The sequence below is a fragment of the Arachis ipaensis genome, chromosome B2 (assembly GCF_059453495.1).
Source record: "Arachis ipaensis isolate K30076 ecotype BB chromosome B2, ASM5945349v1, whole genome shotgun sequence".
NCBI lineage: Eukaryota > Viridiplantae > Streptophyta > Magnoliopsida > Fabales > Fabaceae > Arachis > Arachis ipaensis.
Window position 1 is genome coordinate 42,179,540 of NC_142437.1, and position 9,289 is coordinate 42,188,828.

The following is a 9,289-nucleotide window of genomic DNA, read 5'->3' on the forward strand; positions in this document are numbered from 1 at the left end:
GGTGTTCACACACCAAAGTAAGTTCAAAAGCCTACAAGAAAGTCTTGCACACTAACCAGTCACCTAAGGGCTTGAGAAACAAGCAACTTCCATTAACACTGCAGGAATTCAATCTCTCTCTTGGGAGGACTACACACCATTAGCTGAGAGAAAGAAGAAGAAGCCACCAAGAGGTTGTATTGTCACTTAACTCCATCAGCATTGAATTGCTCTAAATTGGAAGTGTGAATATGCCCATCTTAACAGCAACTGTTAGTTTAGTAGTCTTTGCATCACTTCTGTTTCAATTTAAAATAAGTAAGCTAGTCTAAGTGTGTGCTTGTGTGTTTACTTTCACTTAACAAAAAGCATGCTTTGTCCCCTGCATCTTTAATTCAATAAAAGAAATGTTTGAATGTGAAGTAAGATAGTTTTCTGTTAGATAGAAGTACAATAAAAGTAAGTGGTGGTATGCATGTGTGATTGTATGATAGCTCACTTTTAGTGAATAAGAGAACTAGGATGTCTCCTTCTAAGTAGAAAGTGGCCTACTATCTATGAATCTCAATTAAATAAACGTCCTTGGTTAAAAAAAGAAAAACAAACAGAGAAAAGAAAAGGCCAAAAATTGGCAATAGAATAAAAGAAAAAAAAAAAGAAGTAAAGCTAGACACCAATAGCTTGAACCTTAGAATATATGCCTGTGGTGTCTCTGTACTAGGATCTGCTTGGATTATTAAGTTCTTTGGAGTGCATCAACACTCGGTGACTTGGGTTAACTAACCCGGGATCATCAGCTGAAAGTCCACTATCAAGAGCAACCTAAATACAAGGCATTTAGTAACCCAAAGAGGTGCTGGGCATCAATGTTCTAAGAAGGAATGTGAGCCAAGTGTCTATAGTGAATAATGTGTCAAGTATAAAGAAAGAAAAGAACTTGTTACACATGACACTGAACTAAAGCTTATAGAGAAAAACAATAGTCAAGGACAAATGAATAATGAGAGGTCATAGCAGTGTGTTGCTTGATGCTTCAAGGAGACTTTCTAAGCCTAAAAGTCAATAAGAAGTGAGTGTTTACATATCCGCATAAAACCCCATGAACTACCAATAATACTCTGCTAGCATGAACATCCCCTTCCATTTCATTCTTTCTTCTCAATAATTCTTTTCTTGCTTGGGGACAAGCAAGCTTTAAGTTTGGTGTTGTGATGACAAGTCATCTTAGCCTAGTTTCACTAGCCTTTTTCTTTTGTTTTCAATTGATTTTATGCACTTTCTTAAGCCATAAGCAAGCCAATTGGGTAGATTTCCATGTTTCCTTTGATTCAATCAACCATGTATGAATTCATGCACTTTCATGAGATTTTATGCTATAATTGTCATATATTATGAAAGAAACACAATCTCATGATTTGGGGCATAGCTTTGATTATTTTGATTGATTGATGATAGGTGGAAAGAGTTTTGAAGAAAGTTGAAGGAAGAAGGAATGGCTAGGAGCAAGAGAGAACAAAAAGTTTGAGCCAAAGTTTGCCTCAAACTTTAGCTCAAACTTTTAGAAGAGTTAAAAACATGCCAGAGGAAAAAAGCTTGAGCCAAAGTTTGCCTCAAACTTTAGCTCAAACTTTTAGAAGAATTGAAAACACTCCAGAGGAAAAAAAGCTTGAGCAAAAGTTTGCCTCAAACTTTAGCTCAAACTTTTGGGAGAAAAGCTTGAGCCAACGTTTGCCTCAAACTTTTTGGCAAACGTTGGCATCACAAAACCAACACCCTAGAGGAGAAAAGCTTGTGCCAACGTTTGCCTCAAACTTTTTGGCAAACGTTGGCGCCACACTTGCACACCCTGGAGGAGAAAAGTTTGCGCCAATGTTTGCCTCAAGCTTTTTGGCAAACGTTGGCACCACACATATACACAAGGGGGCCAACGTTTGAGCAAAAGTTTGACCTCAAACTTTAGCCCAAACGTTCGTAGCAGCAAGTGAAGCCATCTGGTATAAAAAGCTTGAGTAAAAGTTTGCCTCAAACTTTTACTCAAACTTTATATGATTTCAACCCGGTTCACAATGGATCTTTCTCCAACTCCAAGAGCAATCAACCAAGGCCTTTATCAACCCAATTCCATCAAGAGCAAAGGCCCAATTCAAGGCTTGAAGACCATTTGAAGAAAGTGTATAAATAGCTTAGGATTTAAGTTTTTCGGAGAGCTTTTCTTTGGAGAGAATTTGGGAACACTTACAGTGGAGAGCACCTTGACATTTTTGCATTGTTGTTTTTAGAATTCAAGAGAATTAGGGAGGAGAATTGATCTCTCTTCTTCCTTGTTCTTGTTTGAGCACTTTTTACTTTTCTTGTTTCGGATCTTGGGTGGAGAATTGAAGAACTTCTATTTCAATCTCACCTTGAGATCTCGTTTAATTTTCTGCATAATCGAATTTCCATTTCAGTTAACTGCTTCGGCTTGTACTCTTCTGCAATTTACATTTCTTTATTTCCTTTGCAATTGTTCTTGCTGGATCTAGGAAGGCAGTGAGATCTAGACTTGGCTATCTAGTCTCTTGAGTCCTGAGATCTATAGCTTTCAATTTCAATTTCCTTGTTTCGTTGTCACACCAAGCTTATTCTCATTTTCATTTAAGATCCGGTTTAATTGAATCCATCTTTTACATTCCTGTTTGTTGAATTTTTCTTTTCCTTGTTTAATTTCTGCAAATCCAATTCCCAATTCCGTTTTCAATTCAAGCCATTTACATTTCTTGCACTTTAAGATTCTGCAATTTACATTTCTTGCGTTCTAAGTTTCTGCCATTTAATTTCTTGTTCTTTAAGATTCAGCACTTTATTTTCTGTTCTCTTTAATTTCATGAAATTTACCCATTCCCTTTACTTTCCATGCAATTTAAATTCTGTTAATCACAAATCACTCAACCAAATCTTGTTTCGCTTGAATAAATCAACCACTAAACTAAAATTGCTCAATCCTTCAATCCCTGTGGGATCGACCTCACTCCCGTGAGTTTTATTACTTGATGCGACCCGGTGCACTTGCCGGTTAGATTTGGGTGTTTTGGAAATTTGTTTTTCCACAAATTTTCCCATCAAAGATCAGCAAGTTGAAGAGAAATACGAGTGGGTTTTACCTCCTCAATTTGAAGCTTTTTTATCACTGAAAGTGGCATGAGATTGATGCTAGCTCCAAGATCACATAAAGACCTCTGAATGGTGACATCTCCAATGGTGCAAGGAATCACAAAGCTCCCCGGATCTTGCATTTTCTTAGGAAGTTTATGTTGAATAATAGCACTGCATTCCTTGGTTAACACCACGGTTTCTTGCTCCTTCCAATTCCTCTTGTTAGTCAATAATTCTTTCATAAATTTAGCATAAAGAGGCATTTGCTCAAGAGCCTCTGCAAAAGGAATGTTGATCTGCAGCTTCTTGAAGACTTCTAAAATTTTAGAAAATTGCTTTTCTTTGGAAGCTGATGAGCGGATAATTTATACGCTTTTTGGCATTGTTTTTAGTATGTTTTTAGTAGGATCTAGTTACTTTTAGGGATGTTTTTATTAGTTTTTATGTTAAATTCACATTTCTGGACTTTACTATGAGTTTGTGTGTTTTTCTGCGATTTCAGGTATTTTCTGGCTAAAATTGAGGGACTTGAGCAAAAATCAGATTCAAAGGTTGAAGAAGGACTGCTGATGCTGTTGGATTCTGACCTCCCTGCACTCAAAGTAGATTTTCTGGAGCTACAGAATTCAAAATGGCGCGCTTCTAATTGCGTTGGAAAGTAGACATGCAGGGCTTTCCAGCAATATATAATAGTCCATACTTTAGCCGATTTTAAATGACGAAAAAGGACGTTGAACGCCAGTTCTATGCTGCAGTCTGGAGTTAAACGTCAGAAACACGTCACGAAGCAGAGTTGAATGCTAAAAACACGTTACAAACTGGCGTTCAACTCCAGAAAAAGCCTCTGCACGTGTAACATTCAAGCTCAGCTCAAGCACACACCAAGTGGGCCCCAGAACTGGATTTATGCATCAATTACTTACTTCTGTAAACCCTAGTAACTAGTTTAGTATAAATAGGACTTTTTACTATTGTATTAGACATCTTCGGATCGATCCTGGATTGTATTTTTGATCCTGTGATCACGTTTTAGGGACTGGCCATTCGGCCATGCCTGAACCTTTCACTTATGTATTTTCAAACGGTAGAGTTTCTGCACTCCATAGATTAAGGTGTGGAGCTCTGCTGTTCCTCATGAATTAATGCAAAGTACTACTGTTTTTCTATTCAATTCAACTTATTCCGCTTCTAAGATATTCATTCGAACTTCAATATGAATGTGATGAACGTGACAATCATCATCATTCCCCCACGAACGCGTGCCTGACAACCACTTCCGTTCCACCTTAGATTGGATGATTATCTCTTGGATCTCTTAATCAGAATCTTCATGGTATAAGCTAGATTGATGGCGGCATTCATGAGAATCCAGAAAGTCTAAACCTTGTCTGTGGTATTCTGAGTAGGACTCTGGGATTGAATGACTGTGACGAACTTTAAAACTCGCGAGTGCTGGGCGTAGTGACAGACGCAAAAGGAGGGTGAATCCTATTCCAGTATGATCGAGAACCTCAGATGATTAGCCGTGCTGTGACAGAGCATTTGGACCATTTTCACAAGAGGATGGGATGCAGCCATTGACCACGGTGATGCCTCCAGATGATTAGCCATGCAGTGACAGCGCATCGGACCATTTTCACAGAGAGGATGAAAAGTAGCCATTGACAATGGTGATGTCCTTACATAAAGCCAGCCATGGAAAGGAGTAGGACTGATTGGATGAAGACAGCAGGAAAGCAGAAGTTCAGACGAACGAAAGCATCTCTATACGCTTATCTGAAATTCTCACCAATGATTTACATAAGTGTTTCTATCTTTGTTTTCTGTCTATCTATTATATATTTTCGAAAACTTCATAACAATTTGATATCCGCCTGACTAAGATTTACAAGGTGATCATAGCTTGCTTCATACCAACAATCTCCGTGGGATCGACCCTTACTCACGTAAGGTTTATTACTTGGACAACCCAGTGCACTTGCTGGTTAGTTGTGCGAAGTTGTGAAGTTATGTTTGGACCATGGTTATGCGCATCCGTTTTTGGTGCCATTGCCAGGGAGAGAACGAACAAATAATTTTACAACCCTAATCTGAGTAACAATTTCGGATACCAAGTTTTTGGCACCGTTGCCGGGGATTGTTCGAGTTTGGACAACTGACGGTTCATCGTGTTGCTTAGATTGGGTAATTTTCTTCTTATTTTATTTTCAAAAAGTTTTCAAAAAAATTTTTCAAAAAAAATATTTTCTTCTTTTTCGTTTTTCCCAATTAATATTCGAAAAAAAAAAATCTTTCAAAAATTTCTCATCTGTTTTTGAAAATTATTTCAGAATTTTTAAGAATGAATTCTAGAGTTTCATGAAGCATGTGAAGCCTAGCTGGCTGTAAAGCCATATCTAAATTTATTTGGACTGGGGCTTCCAACCCAACATTATCAAGAGCAAGCTAGTTGTTGCTAATCCACCTGCTGCTGTTCCTGATCCAAAAGATTTACATGCTAAAGCTTGACTGGCTATTAAGCCATGTCTAACCCTCAGATTGGAGCTTTAGACTAAAGAGTGTAAGATTCCTGGAATTCATATTAAAAATTTTGGAATCCTTATTTTTCTTTTTCACAAATAATTTTCGAAAAATCCAAAAAAAAAAATTAGAAAATCAAAAAGAAATCAAAAAAATATTTTGTGTTTCTTGTTTTAGTCTTGAATCAATTTCAAGTTTGGTGTCAATTGCATACTCATCTTGCATTTTTCGAAAATTGCATTCATACATTGCATTCATCATGATCTTCAAGTTGTTCTTGATAAACCTTCTTGATTGATCTTCATATTATATTGTTTTGTGTTGTATGGTGTTTTTCATATGCATTCTTAAATTCTTAGTGTCTAAACATTAATGATTTCTAAGTTTGGTGTCTTGCATGTTTTATCTGCATAAAAAATTTTTCAAAAATATGTTCTTGATGTTCATCATGATCTTCAAAGTATTCTTGGTGTTCATCTTGACATTCATAGCATTCTTGCATGCATTCATTGTTTTGATCTAAAATTTTCATGCATTGCATCATTTTTATGTTTTTCTCTCTCATCATAAAAAAATTTCAAAAATAAAAAATATCTTCCCCTTTTTCTCTCATAAATTTCGAAAATTTGGATTGACTTTTTCAAAAAATTTTTAAAATCTAGTTGTTTTTATGAGTCAAATCAAATTTTCAATTTAAAAATCTCATCTTTTCAAAATCTTTTTCAAAAATCAAATCTTTTTTTTTCATTTTTCTTATCTATTTTCGAAAATTCCAAAAATATTTTTCAAAAATATTTTTCTTAATTTTACATCATATTTTCGAAAATATCATCAACAATTAATGTTTTGATTCAAAAATTTCAAGTTTGTTACTTACTTGTTAAGAAAGATTCAAACTTTAAGTTCTAGAATCATATCTTGTGATTTCTTGTGAATCAAGTCATTAATTGTGATTTTAAAAATAAAATCTTTTTCAAAACTAATTTCAAAAATATCTTCTTATCTTATCTTTTTCAAAAATTTGATTTTAAAATATCTTTTCTAACTTCTTATCTTCTCATCTTTTCAAAAATTGATTTTCAAATTTGTTTCAACTAACTAACTAACTTTTTGTTTGTTTCTTATCTTTTTCAAAACTACCTAACTAACTCTCTCTCTCTAATTTTCGAAAATCTCTTCCCTCTTTTTCAAAAATTCTTTTTAATTAACTAATTGTTTCAAATTTTGATTTTAATTTTCGAAAATCACTAACCAATTTTTCAAAAATTATTTTTGAAAATCCTCTCACTTCTCATCTTCTTCTATTTATTTATTCATTTACTAACATCTCTTCCTCACTCACCAAAAATCTGAACCCCCCTCTCTCTCTGAGTTCAGATTTTCTCTTCTTCTTTTCTTCTACTCACACAGGGGAACCTCTATACTTAGGCAAAAAGGATCCCTATTATTATTATTTTTCTGTTCCCTCTTTTTCATATGAGCAGGAGCAAGGACAAGAACATTCTTGTTGAAGCAGATCCAGAACCTGAAAGGACTCTGAAGAGGAATCTAAGAGAAGCTAAATTACAACAATCCAGCAAGCACCTTTCAGAAATTTTCGAACAGGAAGAGGAGATGGCAGCCGAAAATAATAATAATGCAAGGAGGATGCTTGGTGACTTTACTGCACCTAACTCCAACTTACATGGAAGAAGCATCTGCATCCCTACCATTGGAGCAAACAATTTTGAGCTGAAACCTCAATTAGTTTCTCTGATGCAACAAAACTACAAGTTTCATGGACTTCCATCTGAAGATCCTTTTCAGTTCTTAACTGAATTCTTGCAGATCTGTGATACTGTTAAGACTAATGGAGTAGATCCTGAAGTCTACAGGCTCATGCTTTTCCCTTTTGCTGTAAGAGACAGAGCTAGAGTGTGGTTGGATTCTCAACCCAAAGATAGCCTAAACTCTTGGGATAAGCTGGTCACGGCTTTCTTAGCCAAGTTCTTTCCTCCTCAAAAGCTGAGCAAGCTTAGAGTGGATGTTCAAACCTTCAGACAGAAAGAAGGTGAATCCCTCTATGAAGCTTGGGAGAGATACAAGCAACTGACCAAAAAGTGTCCTTCTGACATGCTTTCAGAATGGACCATCCTGGATATATTCTTTGATGGTCTGTTTGAATTAGCTAAGATGTCATTGGACACTTCTGCAGGTGGATCCATTCACCTAAAGAAAATGCCTGCAGAAGCTCAAGAACTCATTGACATGGTTGCTAATAACCAGTTCATGTACACTTCTAAGAGGAATCCTGTGAGTAATGGGACGCCTCAGAAAAAGGGAGTTCTTGAAATTGATACTCTGAATGCCATATTGGCTCAGAATAAAATATTGACTCAGCAAGTCAATATGATTTCTCAGAGTCTGAATGGAATGCAAGCTGAATCCAACAGTACTCAAGAGGCAGTTTCTGAAGAAGAAGCTTATGATCCTGAGAACCCTGCAATAGCAGAGGTGAATTACATGGGTGAACCATATGGAAACACCTATAACCCCTCATGGAGAAATCACCCAAATCTCTCATGGAAGGATCAACAAAAGCCTCAACAAGGCTTTAATAATGGTGGAAGAAACAGGTTTAGCAATAGCAAGCCTTTTCCATCATTCACTCAGCAACAGACAGAAAACTCTGAACAAAATACCTCTAATTTAGCAAACTTAGTCTCTGATCTATCTAAGGCCACTCTGAGTTTCATGAATGAAACAAGGTCCTCCATTAGAAATTTGGAAGCACAAGTGTGCCAGCTGAGTAAAAGGATCACTGAAATTCCTCCTAGTACTCTCCCAAGCAATACAGAAGAAAATCCAAAAGGAGAGTGCAAGGCCATTAAAATGATCATCATGGCCGAACCCAGAAGAGAGGAGAAGGACGTGAATCCCAGTGAGGAAGACCTCCTGGGACGTCCAGTGATCAATAAGGAGTTTCCCTCTGAGGAACCAAAGGAATCTGAGGCTCATCTAGAGACCATAGAGATTCCATTGAACCTCCTTACGCCCTTCATGAGCTCTGATGAGTATTCTTCTTCTGAAGAGAATGAGGATGTTACTGAAGAGCAAGTTGCCAAGTTCCTTGGTGCAGTCATGAAGCTGAATGCTAATTTATTTGGTAATGAGACTTGGGGAGATGAACCTCCCCTATTCACCAATGAACTAAATGCATTGGATCAACTGAGATTGCCTCAGAAGAAACAGGATCCTAAAAAGTTCCTAATACCTTGTAACATAGGCACCATGACCTTTGAGAAGGCTCTATGTGACCTTGGGTCAGGAATAAACCTCATGCCCCTCTCTGTAATGGAGAAACTGGGAATCTTTGAGGTGCAAGCTGCTAGAATCTCATTAGAGATGGCAGACAACTCAAGAAAAGAGGCTTATGGACAAGTAGAGGACGTGTTAGTAAAGGTTGACGGCCTTTACATCCCTGCTGATTTTATAATCCTGGATATTGGGAAGGATGAGGATGAATCCATCATTCTTGGAAGACCCTTCCTAGCCACAGCAAGAGCTGTGATTGATGTTAACAGAGGTGAACTAGTCCTTCAATTGAATGAGGACTCCCTTGAGTTTAAAACTCAAGGACATCCTTCTGTAAACATGGAAAAGAGGAACAATAAGCTTC

General features: G+C 36.8%; 1 non-coding gene across 1 annotated transcript; it reads right to left on the reverse strand.

Annotated features, from left to right (window-relative positions):
• Positions 1–7,641: 7,641 nt before the first annotated feature.
• LOC148573755 (small nucleolar RNA R71) lies at positions 7,642–7,749 on the reverse strand. Its single transcript, XR_015905609.1, has one exon. It is a non-coding gene; the product is annotated as a small nucleolar RNA R71 (small nucleolar RNA).
• Positions 7,750–9,289: the final 1,540 nt, after the last annotated feature.